Source organism: Triticum urartu, chromosome 7A (assembly GCF_056163025.1).
Source record: "Triticum urartu cultivar PI428250 chromosome 7A, HENAU_Tu73, whole genome shotgun sequence".
Taxonomy (NCBI): domain Eukaryota; kingdom Viridiplantae; phylum Streptophyta; class Magnoliopsida; order Poales; family Poaceae; genus Triticum; species Triticum urartu.
In genome coordinates, this window is record NC_141879.1 from 105,686,243 (window position 1) to 105,701,431 (window position 15,189).

The following is a 15,189-nucleotide window of genomic DNA, read 5'->3' on the forward strand; positions in this document are numbered from 1 at the left end:
TGGCGTGGCAGGCGGCGGAGAAGGAGCGCGCGTGGATGTCCCTCTTGTTCTCATGCTCATACAAGTGGGGAAAGAACCTCCCTTATAAAGAGGTCCAACTCCCTCTAAACTAGCAATGTGTGACTAAACTTTAGTTCCACCTCTTGCCTTGCACGAATGGACTGCGTGGGCCTCTAGGATTTATTAAGAATTTCTGAAACTGTTATTGGGCTAGGCCCAAAGTAGACAAAATTCCAGCAAAGGTGGCGGCGTTGAATTAGTCTGTTTTGGAGCTGATGGGGCCGACAAAGTTGGTGGCCCCGGAACCCTATAGAGAGCACGGCAATGGCCCCTCTCTCTTTGTTCTTGTTTGATTGAAAATAACAAAGGGGAAGATCTTATAACAAAGGAGAGTCAATCCTATCAGCAGAACAATCAGGCATGTCTATACGGGTGTTTGATAACTCTTAGGAGCAGCAGTGTCAAGTGGGGGCGGCAACACTGGAGGAATTTATTTTTGGTGGTGCTCCTCGGATATCGAGTCGGGACTTTCAGGATGAAAACTTAGGCCTGGCCTTTATTGGTTGTGCTTGGCAATTGTTTTGTTGAAGGAATTGTCTTCAGAGTTCGGACTTCTCCAGGGTGAAAACCTAAGATCTTGGATCAGGCGACGACGGCGCTTGTGCACTGTTTCCTTCTTGAATGCATTGCTTTTAGAGACCTTTGATGTTTTCCGGGTGTTGTATTTGGTGGTGGTTTGTGTGCGACTGCTGAGAGGAGTCGATCACTGTGGCTGGACATTTTTTTTCTTTCTTTTTTATTTTTTCTTTGGCTCTGTGCATCTTGGATGTCTTTGCGACATCTTGTAGGTGCAGAGACTGGGTGTAATTGGTATCTTCGCGATATTAATATATTTTCCTTTTAAAAAAATGTCTATATGGGTTCTAGCTACAAATTTTGTCCGAGCTTATACTCCAAACCAGCCTATACGCAAGATCGATCATAGCTGGAAGAAACCAAGAGAGCGAGTTGTTAAAATCAATGTTGATGCCTCATTTTATGTGGAAAATATGACAGGGCCTGCGGAGCGACAGCTCGAGATGATCGAGGTAATTTTTTGGTAGTAGGGACCTGTGTGCTACGCCCATGTTACTAGTGCAGGTTCAGCGCAAGTTATGGCTATCCGAAGTGGTTGGATCCTAGCAGAAAAATTGGGTTGCACTAAATTCATCATCGAGTCTGACAGGATATTGGCGTTGGAGGACATCTCTGATCCAAATGCCTTGGAACTGATGTTCCAATCATGGCCATGGAGTTTGCTAGTATTGATTTTGTCCACTACAGCAGAGAAGCAAATATGAGAGCAAGTATAATAAGGCTGACTCAGCTGGCTATAAGCCCTTCCACGTCAGCCAAATCACATCTGGAGGGGAGAGAAAGAGGGAGAGAGAAGCAAACGGGCGCTTCATCAAGCGCCGGGCTGCGGCACAAGATACGAGAGCTTTGCGCCCGCTTGCAGCCCGTGGCGAGCGCTAGAGCCGGCGCTCTCGATCCCTTGCGCCTCTCCCGCCTCCCGCGCTTCTCCTTCCTCCTTCGCGCGCAAAAATCAGCCCGTGCCGTCGCCCCAAATAGCTTCCTCGCGCCAAATCAAGCCTTCCAAATTTCCCCAAATCGCCACCTCTCCCGAACCCTAGAACTGTCGCCGGCGCACATCAAGGAGATGGGTCAGCAGTCCAAACGGACGCGCGCGCCGGCACCTCGTGAAGCCCCTCCACCAGCGCCTCTGCTCACCCCGCCGCCAGCGCATCTCCTGGTCCCGCCGCCGGCGCATCTGCTGGTCTCGCCGGCGCCTAAGTCCGCCCCGCCGCCGGGGATCCCATCGGCCTTCCCTTCAAAGCAGAGAACAAGCACTTGGATCCCCCCAAGACCACAAGAGTCTCTGGCGGCTAGTCTGCAGCAACCAAGTGAATCGGGTCCTACGGCTCAAGGTCCTTGTTGGGCACCGCCTGCCTGCATCGGTGGCTCTACATCACCTTGGTACATGGCTGGCAATATGGACTACTCTGATCCACAAGTATGGTATGAATTTTCTCCATTGCTTATCTCAACTCTGAATCGTGGTGTCATTTCTTAGAGCTGCTGACACACTTGTATGATATGCTAGTTAGATGATACAACATCAGAAATCTATCTACTACTCTACTGTCTATTTTCAGAGTTCATTTTTAGTAGCTTAGTAATGATAGAAAAAGAAAACTTTCTTCTGCTAGATGATCTTTCTTTGATGTACAGGAGCACGTGACTTCTCGTTTGCTGAATCTTGGATTGCAGTGTAGTGTAACTTTTCAGTTTCCACATGATAGTGTGTATGATATATGACTGCATAAACTATTTTTCCTTTAAATAGTTGTTGTGATCAATTCAGATTTTTTCTTTAAATACTTGTTGTGATCAATTCAGATTTTTCTTTTAAATAGTTGTTGTGATCAATTCAGATTGTTTTTCCTTTAAATAGTTGTTGTGATCAACTAGTATGCATCTCAAATGTATTGTATTCAGATTTTACAAATTTGAGAATATACTTGCATTTAGTTCGGTGCTGATCGCTCTTCGTTTCTTTATGTCGTTGAGCAGGGGAGTGGATTCTCACCCACCTGGTGGTTACCTTAGTTACTTTCAGAACACGGCAGGCCCCACACAACCTATGCACAATGGGAGTTCACCGCAACCAGTCAATGCTAGCGATGACACAAATGGTGGTGATTGTGGAAGGACCGAAAAACGCTTGCTATGGACAAAATAAGAAGATCTTCGATTGGTATGTCTCTTTTTGTATTCATGCTGGCTCCATGTGTTTCATTACTAGCAAATTCAATTAACCCCTTCTGATAATATTGTAGGTCAGTGCTTGGTTGAATAATTCCAATGACCCAATCCAATCAAACTACAGGAAGAATGAACAATATTGGAAAGATGTTACTGCTGTCTACAATAGTACCACCCCAAAAAACAGGGAACGACTAGTCAAGCAAGTGAAAGATCGCTTTGGGAGAATTAAGAAAAGGGTTGCATGGTTTTGCGCGAGTTATAAGGAGGCTAGTGCTTTGTATGCTAGTGGTGAATCTGATGCAGATTTAAAGAAGAGGGCAATGCAAATTTATGAGGAAGATCACAAAAAAGATGGTCCGTTTATGTTTGAGCATTGCTGGGAGATTCTTAAAAAGGAACCAAAATGGGACGCGTATTTGGAATGCCTAGAAGGTCTGGAGCCGGACAAGAGGAAGTTTAGTGTTGATGATGAAGTAGGGAAGCATTCCACTATAGATGATGATGATGATGAAGATGAACGTCCACCGGGTGGCAAGCAAGCTAAGGAGAAGCAGAAACGAAAAAGAAAGGATGAAGTTTGTATAATAGATCTTGAAGATGGGCTTCAAAAGTTTGTAGATGCCCAGAATGCAGCAAATGAAGGCCGCAAAGAGATGTTAGAGACCCAAAGGCGTGTTTCTGCTGAGAATCTTGAAGCACGGAAGCTTGCTCACCTTGCGGCAAAAGATCACAAAGAGTCGGTCATGCTAGAAACATATCGCTCTTTGGTGATGCAAGACACAACCGGGATGCCTGAAGATGTGAGATCTGAGCATGTGTTGGCATTGAAGTGTTTAAGGGAGAAGCTATTTGGCAAAATGGTCTAAGGTATTTCCTACTGTCCGTTGTCTTAATTAAAAGTGGTCATGTACTTAAATTGTAGTCAATGGTCCAGTACTCTAGTTACATTGTAGTCAATGCAGTCCAGATAACCATGCAATAGTGGAAAAACTCATCTAGTCAATAGTCAAATTATACTTAACTTCTATGCATTCCAGATAACCATGGAGTGGAAAAACTCATGTAGTCAATAGTCAAATTACACTTAACTTCTATGCAGTCCATAGTAATTATACGCCCAGGTAAACAAGACACATCCATATAATGCTCCATCTCCTCTTCAAACTCTTCCACCCAAACCCATCTTCCTTCCTCTACTTCTCATCTTCCTACCAAGCCTACCGACCCATCTTCCTCACCCACCATGTCCGATTCATCATCATACACAGATGATTCTGATGAGCTAGCCCCATCCAAAATCATGGAAGCCTATGTTGCTGAGCAAAACGTCCTAGACTCCTTTGCTGAGAGGCTCATGATAAAAATCAAGGCTAGGCTCGGATATGGATCATTGCAGCAACGATACGGTCCAAGGAAGGTCATTCGGAGGGATCATGAAGGTGCTCACGAGCGTCTGGTGGAGGATTACTTTGCTGCAGATCCACTCTACCCCGAGAGTATGTTTCGTACAAGATTCCGTATGAATAGAGGTCTCTTCCTCTGCATTGTGAATGCCCTAGGTGAGTGGTCCCCCTATTTCACTTATAGGGCAGATTGTTCTGGTAGAATAGGGCTCTCGCCATTGCAAAAGTGTACAGCAGCCATGCGCATGCTAGCCTATGGCACCCCTGCAGACGCACTTGATGAGTACTTGAAGATTGGGAAGTGCACTACATTAGAGTGTTTGGACAAGTTTGCAAAGGGGGTGATTCAGGTTTTTGGTGGGGAGTACTTGCGACGCCCCACACGGGAGGATGTTGAGCGTCTTCTTCAGGTTAACGAGTCTCGAGGTTTCCCTGGAATGCTAGGAAGTATTGATTGCATGCATTGGCGATGGGAGAAGTGTCCTCTTGCATGGAGGGGGCAATTCACCCGCGGCGATTATGGAGTACCAACGATGATCCTAGAAGCCGTTGCTTCCCAGGACCTTCGTATTTGGCATGCTTTTTTTGGAGTTGCTGGGTCAAATAATGATCTGAATGTGCTCGATCAATCCCCACTATTTTTTGATGCACTGAAAGGAGAAGCCCCTCAAGTCCAATTTTCTGTCAATGGGAATGAGTATACCACAGGTTACTACCTTGCTGATGGTATATACCCAGAATGGGCTGCCTTCATGAAGACTATACCACTTCCCCAAATAGAGAAGCACAAGTTGTTTGCCCAGAAGCAAGAAGGGGCAAGGAAAGATGTCGAGCGCGCTTTTGGGGTATTACAGTCCCGTTTTACCATTGTCCGTCGGCCTGCACGTCTATGGAAGAGAAAGAGTGTTGGAAGGATCATGAGGGCTTGTGTGATTCTCCACAATATGATAATCGAAGATGAGAGAGAGCAGGCAAAAATTCATATTGACTTGAATGAGATTCCGGGGGCTTCATTTGCTCTACCTCCCGAAGTGAATGTTGGTGGTAATCTATGTTTCGCAGATGTGTTGCGTAGAAAAGCTACTATTCGTGCTCGTCCACAGCATGCCCAACTTAAAAGTGATTTAGTCGAGCATATCTGGCATAAGTTTCAAAACAGCCATCATAATTAATCATGGTGGGATATTGATATCTGCATGTTCATATTCCTTTTTTTACTGTAACCTTGATATGTTACATGCATTTTTATTTCAGGAGTGAGCTGTGATGTGGTGATTGCGGCAGCTGTTATTTATAGGTATACTTTCTCTGATCTTAAATTGTTCTTTTCGTTAACCAAATAGTTCTGTACTCTATAGTTTAGTCAGTGTGAATATATTATTGCTCAAGAAATTTATTTGATCTGCCAACATGCTTGTATAGAGAGTGAGGTCTTCTTTATAGCTTGTTCCTCTTCCTATTGTTACAGTATTTGTTTTTACTGAACCTGTGTAGCTATATAGGATTTATAGAAGTGATTTTCTTCAGCAATACTACTCAGTGTTACTTCTTGATGTCACATGCTGTAAGTTTGCATTGGCTAAATTTTTAAGCTTGACCCGGTTCCTTTTCCATACAGTGGTTGAAGGTTATTGATGCAAATGAGTGGTTGCTCCTTTCCAGCGAAGTACCCTCCATGCTTTATGACTTTTGTCATCGTCCAGATCAAAACTATGATTGTTGCTTGTGGTCGTGAATGGCTTGTTTGCCGGAGATGTTATCTATTATGTTTGCTGAATGCTTTCTTAAAGACTTATGTAATCTTAAGTAATTACTCATGATGCTATGGAGTAGTATGATGCTGTGTGACATGTTTGGAGTACTATGATGCTGTATGACATATGTTTGTTGCCTAAATGCCAGTCAGTCTTCCTATTTCCTGGTTGCATGGATGGCATGTATATGTATGCTCTTTGAAATGGCCACAAAGATGTTGTTTACTGTAGATCACAGCAGATCATATGCACCTGCAAGCAATAAATACTTCATATTAAATGGAGCCATGCTAATAGCCAGCCAAAACGCCAGACTACTATATGAGAGAAGGCTTTATGATGACGTGGCATTGCTATATAGCCAGCAGCCGGCTGTGCTATTATCTTTGCTCTGATAGCAGATTGCTTGGCAAAACATTGTTTTAGCATTAATAAGTCTGAATCTTGGGAATCCAACGTCCTTGACTTTATTCTTCATCACTATGTAAACGACCTTGCTATTATTTGATGAATAAAATTGTTATGGTAAAAAAATGTCGTTGGGGAAATATGGGTCGACGGTGGAGTAGCATTCCTAGTGTAACAATGTGCAGATTTTGGGATAGACTACAACATGGGTAAGTGGCACCTCGGGAATCACCAAAAATCACTTACTCCCTCCTTCCCTTAGTTTGGATACTCTCTAGTCATGTGACTAGTAGTAGTCAGACTAAAAGTTTTTAGTCAGGCTCTATTTGAAAGGTGACTACTACTAATCAGCACTAAATGTCTCAGTATTAAATTCTTCTCTCTCCCTTCCATTTATCTCTCTTCTCTCCCTTGTGCAACAACAACTACCGCTATACTCCCGCGCAAGGAAGGAAAGCAGCAAACTCCTGTTCCTTTTCTCCCTCACGCCATGCAACAGCAGCTCTCAATACCTTTTTTTTCTTTCCTCACGCAAGCAACACAAGCACCAGACTATCCCTCACGAAATTGTCCCATAAGGAAATCAAAACTGTCCACACATAAGAAAATTAAAATTGTCCCATAACGTTACATGTTGGAAACGAAATAAATAACATCAGAAATTTCTCAACGCCTGTTGAACAAACCATCAGCAATCGTATCTCTCACTCGATTCATATCCACTGAATCTAGCTCCATTTCTTCACCCCTAGTGTTACGATGCCTCCTCCTCCTTGTTTCCTCAAGGAGAGGTTGATAACTCTCATCATTGTCACACCTATCGAATTCCTTGTCCGCCAAATGATTTTCACGAATAAAATTGTGCAAGGCCATGCATGCCACAATAATTTTTGTTTGCTTGCGTAGAGGATAACTTGGTACTTTGAAAAGAATCCTCCACTTATTTTTCAAGACTCCAAAACAACGCTCAATGACATTGCGTAGTCTAGAATGAGTATAATTGAAGTACTCCTTTTTACCTCTCGGCATGGTGCCTTGATGGAACTCTTGAAAATGATACTTTTGGCCCCTATACGGTGCAAGATAACCCTGTTTGTTGGGGTAGCCCAAGTCAACAAGATAAAATTTCCCTGTTCATGGCAATGCATTTTAGCAAATGTCAATGTAAGGCATAAAACTATTGTACTGAGTATCAAGTTTTGTACCTGAAGGTGGATGTGGAAACTTGTGATCAAACCGGCTAAGAGCATCCTTGAATGGCCTCATATCATGGACCGATCCAGGCCACCCCGCAAGCACAAAAGTGAATCTCATGTCGAAATCACACAACAGATGAACCATCCACAGCGACCTCATGAAATATCTCATGTAACAGGGGCATATACTCAGGGTTACCATTTCTAAATTTCTTGAGATTTGGTCTGTCCTGAAAAGAAATAATAGAAAGAAATCAGCATATATATCTTCTGTCATTGGAACATAAGCAAAAATGAACACTTGAAGGAGAGGGAGCAAGAATATAAGCAAAAATACCTTGATTTCTTTCTCCCACCAATCTGCAGTTGCCGTCACTTCGCCATTTAAGCCGCGGCCGCAGCCGGTTTGCTGCTGCAACCATACCCAATCATTGTACAAGCCCTTCAAGTTAGTTATTTTGTTCCTGAATTCCCTGCCTGGATGCCACAGCTTTGCCCTTTCCCAATATTTCTCCCTCATATTCTTGTACGCCTGAGGGCTCCAAACTCTACCAGCGTAATTGCCAGCATCTATTTCCTCACAAGCTATTTCACATAAAGTCAATGTATTTCTGTCTGTCCAGTTAGCCTTGCTTTTTGGCCTCTATTAAAAAAAATGTATGAGAAAATAGAACAAGTATAATATTTTTGATAAATATGACAGAACAAGTAGCATGAACAAGTATTTTCTTTCATTTGTCCAAACTGAACACGTTGCTGTAGTTTCTACTTTCTACTTTTCACTTAACAAGCTGTAGTTTCTACTTTCTACTTTCCACTTAACATACATTCATTCAAGCAAACACAACAATTGGACAAATATTGTACCTGGATATGCTGGTTCAGCATGCTGTCGTCTTCCTCTGCCTGAACATCTTCTTCAGCTGGTTCATCTTCTTCCTCAACATCTTCTACCATGATCGGTGCTGCCTGCCGCTGCCTGAGCGACTTGAACCAGCACCACCTCGTCCCGACGTCGCGACGACCTGCTTGGCACGACGATCTGGGGCCCTCACTGGGGGGAGACCTTGGCGAGGTGGACGACCCTGCCGCTGCACGACGCCGTCCGATCTGGTCCGCTGGAGGGGCACACCATGGCCGGCCGCACTCCCGGGATGAAAAAGGTGCATGTACATGCCCATGTTGGGGTAGGAGGCGGCGACGGCGGAGTTGCCGTTGAGGTCGATGTTCTCCAACCCGATGGGAGCGCGGAGCCCCCCGGCCACCGAGCCGCGGCCGAGCCCCCCTGCCACCGAGCCGCGCTCGAGCCCCCTGCCACCAAGCCGCGGCCGGCGGATCCCCGGAGACGAGGGGGCGTCATCCCCCACCCGTCCTCGTCGATGTGGTGCACCGCAGCACCGGAAGACGCCGTCTGCGAGAAGAAATCGAAGGGGAGTTCGTCGTCGCCGTCCATGGTACGGACGCGGGAGCGCGGCGCGGCGGGAGTACGGACACGGGAGCGGCACGGCGGAGTGCTGCCGCGGCGCCGGAGTGCGGCGGCGGCGGTGGAAAGGGAAGCGGCGGAGTGGAAAGGGGAGCGGCTGCCCCTGCCTGCGTGCGAAGGGGATGGGGCGGCAGATGCGTCGCCCGCAACAGGATGGGCCCGCCAATTAATTAGAGGAGAGACTTTAGTCACTTTTAGTTGGGGGTGGGGTGAATAGGGACTAAACTAGTTTTAGTCACCCATTAGTCAGGGGTGTTTGGAGGTTTACTGACTAAAAGTGACTACTACTAGTCTCTAGTCTCTAGTCACTGGTGATCCAAACACCCTTATAGAGTAGTAACTTACCGATGTTACTAGTCTATATTATTATCTCCATAGTGGGTAGTAACATATGAGTGGTATCATGAAATGATTCATTTATTGGGCTATAGACACATTGTGCCCTGAAATGTGTGATGTTACAGTAACTACCTAAGTTACCACAAACCCCTCTCTCCTCATTAATTAGCTGCCACATAAGCAATCTTGTATTGAAATATATGATGTTACTAGTGAAGTTACTTCCATTGTGACTAGTCTTATATAGTGCGTATAGTTCTCAGCTCATATACCAATGAGTGAGGTGGAGGGTGTACTTTCGACGATAATACCCATGTCCTTCCATCCGGTCTCAAAGAGTACTAGTACATCTTTTTCTCTCCCCGTCTCGTTCTCTCCATCTCTGCTTGGAGCAATGTCACAAATAAATTTAGATAGCTGGGTCCAACTCACACAACTAGTGCGTTGATTTATTTGCCGAACAGAGGACGAACTGAGCAGGCACATGCTGAGCTGAGCGTGCACTGAAACTTGGAGAAGAAGCGGCCACCGCGAGCGTGTACTCACCGGTCGAAGTGGCAGCGAGCTGTAGCGGCTTGGTCTCGCTGTTGGTGTGTCCTGACGACTTGGTCTCGCCGGCCGTGGTGAATGAGCAGACACTGGCCGTGGATGCATCCTCCAGTCCTCGAACAGCGGTGTCACCGCCAGAAAAGGCGCCGCTCCGTGTCCAAGAACTCGCCCAGACTCGTCGGCGGCTCCGTTGGCGTCGTCGCGGCAGAGCCATTACCAGCTTCCACCCTGCCGCCGTCCCCTCCTTCGGCATCCGCCCGCGTAGGCCCTTCCTCTCCTACCGGCACCATCGGCGCCCTCGCCAACCGCCGGTGCTCACCACCTCCGAGCGCCGACACGCCCATCAGTGTCCCAACGCCGGGCTCCGGTTCGGAAAGAAAGACTCCGCCGGGGGATGGCGTGCATCAGGCGAGGAGATCAGGGATCTTTCGTTCGATCTGGTTCGAACGAGCGAACGAAGAAAGGGGAGCTATGCGGGAGGAAGAGGATAAAGCGAAGGGTTATTTTCGTCCAAAGGAGGGTGGGGGCAGCTAATACGCACTACAAATCGAAATTTTTCCAAAAAGCTTATGCGCACTACATAAGGGAACGGAGGGAGTAATTTGTAGCTTTAGCTTGGATGTGCCTAGTTTCACTTGGAGATGCTCTTAGAACATGTAAATAAAATTTAATAATGAAAAGATCAACATTGTGGATTCTAATTTTTATTGGTGCCACTACTAGTTTTGTGTGATATTAGTATGATATTCCAAGTACTCCCTTGGTTTCACAGTAGAGTGCCTATAGGTTTTTTCAAAAGTTAAACTTAGCCAACTTTAACTAAGTTTACAGAGAGAATTATCACTATCTATAGTACAAAATTTATATAAGCTTGATCAAATTTTGCTTTTTGCAAAAGCTTGACTTTTGCAAAATCTATATGCGTTACATTATGGAATGAAGGGACTACAAGGGACGAATAATCCACTACACAAATGCAGAACTAGTAGTAGCGCGACTTCACGTTGTAGTTTGGTCCTCCGACCTTCTCTCCATCATGTTGGTCGCCCTTCGGTGCCAGTGTAAAAGCACGTGAGCTTTTTGAGATGTTTGGATTTTGGATTTGTGTGTCTTTCAATTTCTTCGCCAAGGTGTTGATCCGACTGTGTCGTAGCCTTGATGGCTCCTCATCCACGATCAATAACGACTTGCTGCCCAGGGATGGATAGGCAGCAGAGCGATGCTCCACCAGCCCGTTTGAACCTCTATGTATCCTATATACATAAAAAATTCATTCTTATTACTATCTTATTTATCTTAACATGTAGCCTATTCATCTCAGTTTTCTTTATTTTTTTAGGAGTTGCTGGACTGGTAGTTTAATCAATTGATCTGAACCTGTTCGCAAAATAATAGACACATATGAGAAAAAGAAGGCTAACACAAAGTTGACTTAACATTTTTTCGCTTCTTCATGAAAAGTCAACTTGCAACCACCTAGACAAGACAGCCAGCCTAGAGTATAAAGTTGTTGAAGACCATTTTTATCGACAGAAGCTTGCGCAGTTCGCAGCCCCCTTGGAATATCTTCCAGATGGAAGTTCAGACCTGAGACACGGGCATGTATGACAAAAGAGCAATTTGCTGAATATCCATTTCTGAGCCCATACTTATCTGCGCCCGGTTAAGAAAATTTTACAAATAATTCATGAAAATCAAAGAAAATCCTTTTTTTTGCATGGTGGATAATTTGGTGTGTGAGGTGCGCTTCAAATTTCAAATTATTTAAATATATGAGTAGCTCTCAGAAAAAAGACAAATTGGATCAAAACAGCACATGAACAGTAAACTTTTTTACAAGCCCTAAATTTGTTTTTTTTGTCGACAGCTACTTAGATGTCCAAATCTGAAATTTGAAGTGGACCTCACGTACCAAATTATCTATCATGCTTTTTTTTTGAATTTATTGATTTCTCTAGTATTTATTTTGAATTTTTTCGTTAGCATGGTGCAGATGAGCCTGGGCACCAAACCGCTGCTCTCGCAATTTGCCTCAATTTTTTTTAAAGTGGGAGACAAACAAGAAAAATTGAGAGAGAAGCCAGACAAACTAATTACACAAGCATGGTGATCAATCTAGCTATAGTATAAAGCAAGCTGTAGCAGAGGTATCCTACTAATTCAAGAGTCATAACCGCGATGTCGCAAGGACAAAGGGGAGCAATAGGAATCCCGCTCGCGGTTCTCTCTCTGGCCATCCTCCTCCACGCCGCCGGCTGCAGCCCTCCTCCGGAGCCGGTGGTCTGCACGCACGGCACATCCAACTGCACGGTCACCAACTCGTTCGGCTCCTTCCCGGACCGCAGCATCTGCCACGCGGGCAACGTCGCCTACCCGCGCACGGAACAAGAGCTCGTGGCGGCCGTCGCGGCGGCGGCGGCGGCGAAGCGCAAGATGAAGGTCGCCACCAAGTACTCACACAGCCTCCCCAAGCTGGCGTGCCCCGGCGGCCTGGACGGCACCATCATTAGCACGGCGCGGCTCAACCGGACTGTGCGCGTGGACGTGGAGAGGAGGCTTATGACGGTGGAGAGCGGCATGGTCCTCCGGGACCTGATCGAGGCCGCCGGCGCCGCAGGGCTGTCCCTGCCGCACTCGCCGTACTGGTACGGCCTAACCATCGGGGGGCTCCTGTCGACGGGCGCGCACGGCAGCTCGCTGTGGGGCAAGGGCGGCGCCGTGCACGAGTACGTGGTCGGGCTGAGGATCGTGACGCCGGCGCCGGCGAGCCAGGGGTTCGCCGTGGTGAGGGAGCTCGGCGCCCATCACCCGGATCTGGACGCGGCAAAGGTCTCCCTCGGGGTTCTCGGCGTCGTCTCTCAGGTCACGCTGGCGTTGCAGCCGCTGTTCAAGCGGTCGGTGGCGTTCGTGAAGCGCGACGACTCAGACCTGGCGGACCAAGTGGCAGCATGGGGCCGCCTCCACGAGTTCGCCGACATGACGTGGCAGCCGGAGCAGCGCAAGGTCATCTACCGCCAGGACGACCGCGTCGACGTGTCGTCGCCGGGCAACGGCCTCAGCGACACACTCCTTGCCCGGTCCGCCCCCACGCTCATGCTCGTCGATGCAAGAGCCGCCGAGGAGCGGCTGCAGGAGAACGGCACCACCGCCGCCGACCTGTGCGCGGCGGCGCGGCCGCTGGCGGACACGGTGGAACGGCAGGCCTACGGCTACACAAACGACGGCGTCTCATTCACGGGGTACCCGGTCGTGGGCTACCAGCACCGCATCCAGGCGTCCGGCACCTGCATGGATAGCCCGGAGGACGGTCTCCTCAGCGGCTGCCCTTGGGACCGGCGCATCCGGGGCTCTTTCTACTACAACTCCGGCTTCAGCGTCGCGCTCTCCAAGGCGCCGGCGTTTGTGTCGGACATGCAACGGCTCCGGGACCTCAACCCGGACATCTTCTGCGCCGGCGTCGACACCAGGGTCGGCGTGCTCGTCCGCTACGTCAAGGCGTCCTCCGCTTACCTCCGCAAGTCGGAGGACTGCGTCGACTTCGACATCATCTACTACCGGAGCCGCACCTACGGCATGCCGCGCGCGCACGCCGACGTGGTGGACGAGATCGAGCAGATGGCGCTACGCAAGTACGGTGGCCTCCCGCACTGGGGAAAGAACCGTAACTTGGCATTCAGCGGTGTCATCACGAAGTACCCGGGAGCTGGTAAATTCCTCGGGGTGAAGGACAGGTATGACCCCGACGTGCTCTTCTCGAGCGAGTGGAGCGACCAGGTGCTCGGCATCAATGGAAGCCCCGACATCGTCAAGGAGAGCTGCGCCGTGGAAGGACTCTGCATCTGCTCTGAGGACTCGCACTGCGCGCCCGAGCGAGGCTACTTCTGCCGGCCAGGAAAGGTGTACGACGAGGCCAGAGTTTGCTTGTTCCTCCAGGACTAGAGAGACCGCGACTCTCTTCAAGTGTTCAGTGTTAATTCATGACCTCTTGATTCTCAGGATTCTGCGCAACCAACTGCCAGAGTGAATTTGCGTAGTTAGAGCAAAAATGTTTCATCTTATCCGTATTCGTTTGACACGTTGTCTATGTATTTGGAAGTCTTCTTTCTTGTTTTATCAGCTGGAAAGATATGGCACCTTATTGTGTTGGAATGGCCCTGTTAATTTGCATCTAGACTTGACATTCGAATATAATTTAGTAACTTCACTAAAGAAAAAAAAAGGTCGGCTTCATTTTCCATATTACAAAGAAGATTCAAATTTGCAAAAACCCATAGCAATTTAAAATTTTCGAAGGAATATCCGAATGTCATGATTGTAATATTTGTATTGACCAATAGTGCCTTCAATGTTATCGAAAAAGGCTTTCACCCCACTTTATAAATAAAACACCCACCAAGCACAGAGTATCAAGGTAACAACAAAACACACCACACACCAACACAATGCCACCCAGGTCAGGTCCAACAGTCACACACACAAACACAACAGGCCAACCTCGCTAGTTGAGAGTGGCTCGCACCGATTTATAAGCCCCGCCACGGCTACCGTGTCGAGCTCCTCTCTAAGCAGGCCTTTGCGGGCCTATTGCAAGTCTTCTGCCCTGTGGGGCCTACTGGGCCGTACGGGCCTACATCCTGGCCCAACTAGAGGTTGGGTTTCTAGTCGTATGCAGGTTGTGCCGGCCCAGTAGGCGGGGTGTTTTTACTTTATTTCAAAAAAACAAAAAAACCCGGGACTAATTAAGGGTCCCCCAGACCACGGCGTGCCTCGTGCCACATGGTGGGCCTTTGGTCCCGGTTCATGTTGAACCGGGACTAAAGGGGGGGAGACCTTTAGTCCGCACCCTTTAGTGCCAGTTCCAGAACCGGTACTAAAGGTCCTTACGAACCGGTACTAAAATTCATTTTTCTACTAGTGCTAATGTGGCGTAACGCGGGTGGGATCGCCTGGAGTTCGGCAAAGAGAGCGGGGAAGTTGCTATGGTCCCAGCTTCCACCCACAATCTCGCGGAAACGGCTCCAAAGGAACCGCGCGGACACGCAGGTGAAGAAGATATGGTTCGAGTCTTCTTCAGGCCCGCAGAGCGGGCAACGCCCATCCCCAGGGCCATTGCGCTTCAGAACCTTTACGCCTGATGGGAGGCGGCCGCGAATCCATTGTCATAAGAAGATCCTAATTTTCAGGGGGAGGCGGATCTCCCAAATGGAGGCGGGCGCCTCATGGCCAAGCGAGGGGGCAATGGCCAGGTA

The 15,189-nt window shown here is 47.7% G+C and overlaps 3 pseudogenes; 2 read left to right on the forward strand and 1 right to left on the reverse strand.

Annotated features, from left to right (window-relative positions):
• The first annotated feature begins 1,282 nt into the window (after positions 1 to 1,282).
• On the forward strand, positions 1,283 to 3,565 carry LOC125549448 (uncharacterized; annotated as a pseudogene).
• Positions 3,566 to 7,694: 4,129 nt separating this feature from the next.
• Positions 7,695 to 9,022, reverse strand: LOC147958319 (uncharacterized; annotated as a pseudogene).
• Positions 9,023 to 12,074: 3,052 nt separating this feature from the next.
• Positions 12,075 to 14,089, forward strand: LOC125522820 (L-gulonolactone oxidase 2 pseudogene; annotated as a pseudogene).
• Positions 14,090 to 15,189: the final 1,100 nt, after the last annotated feature.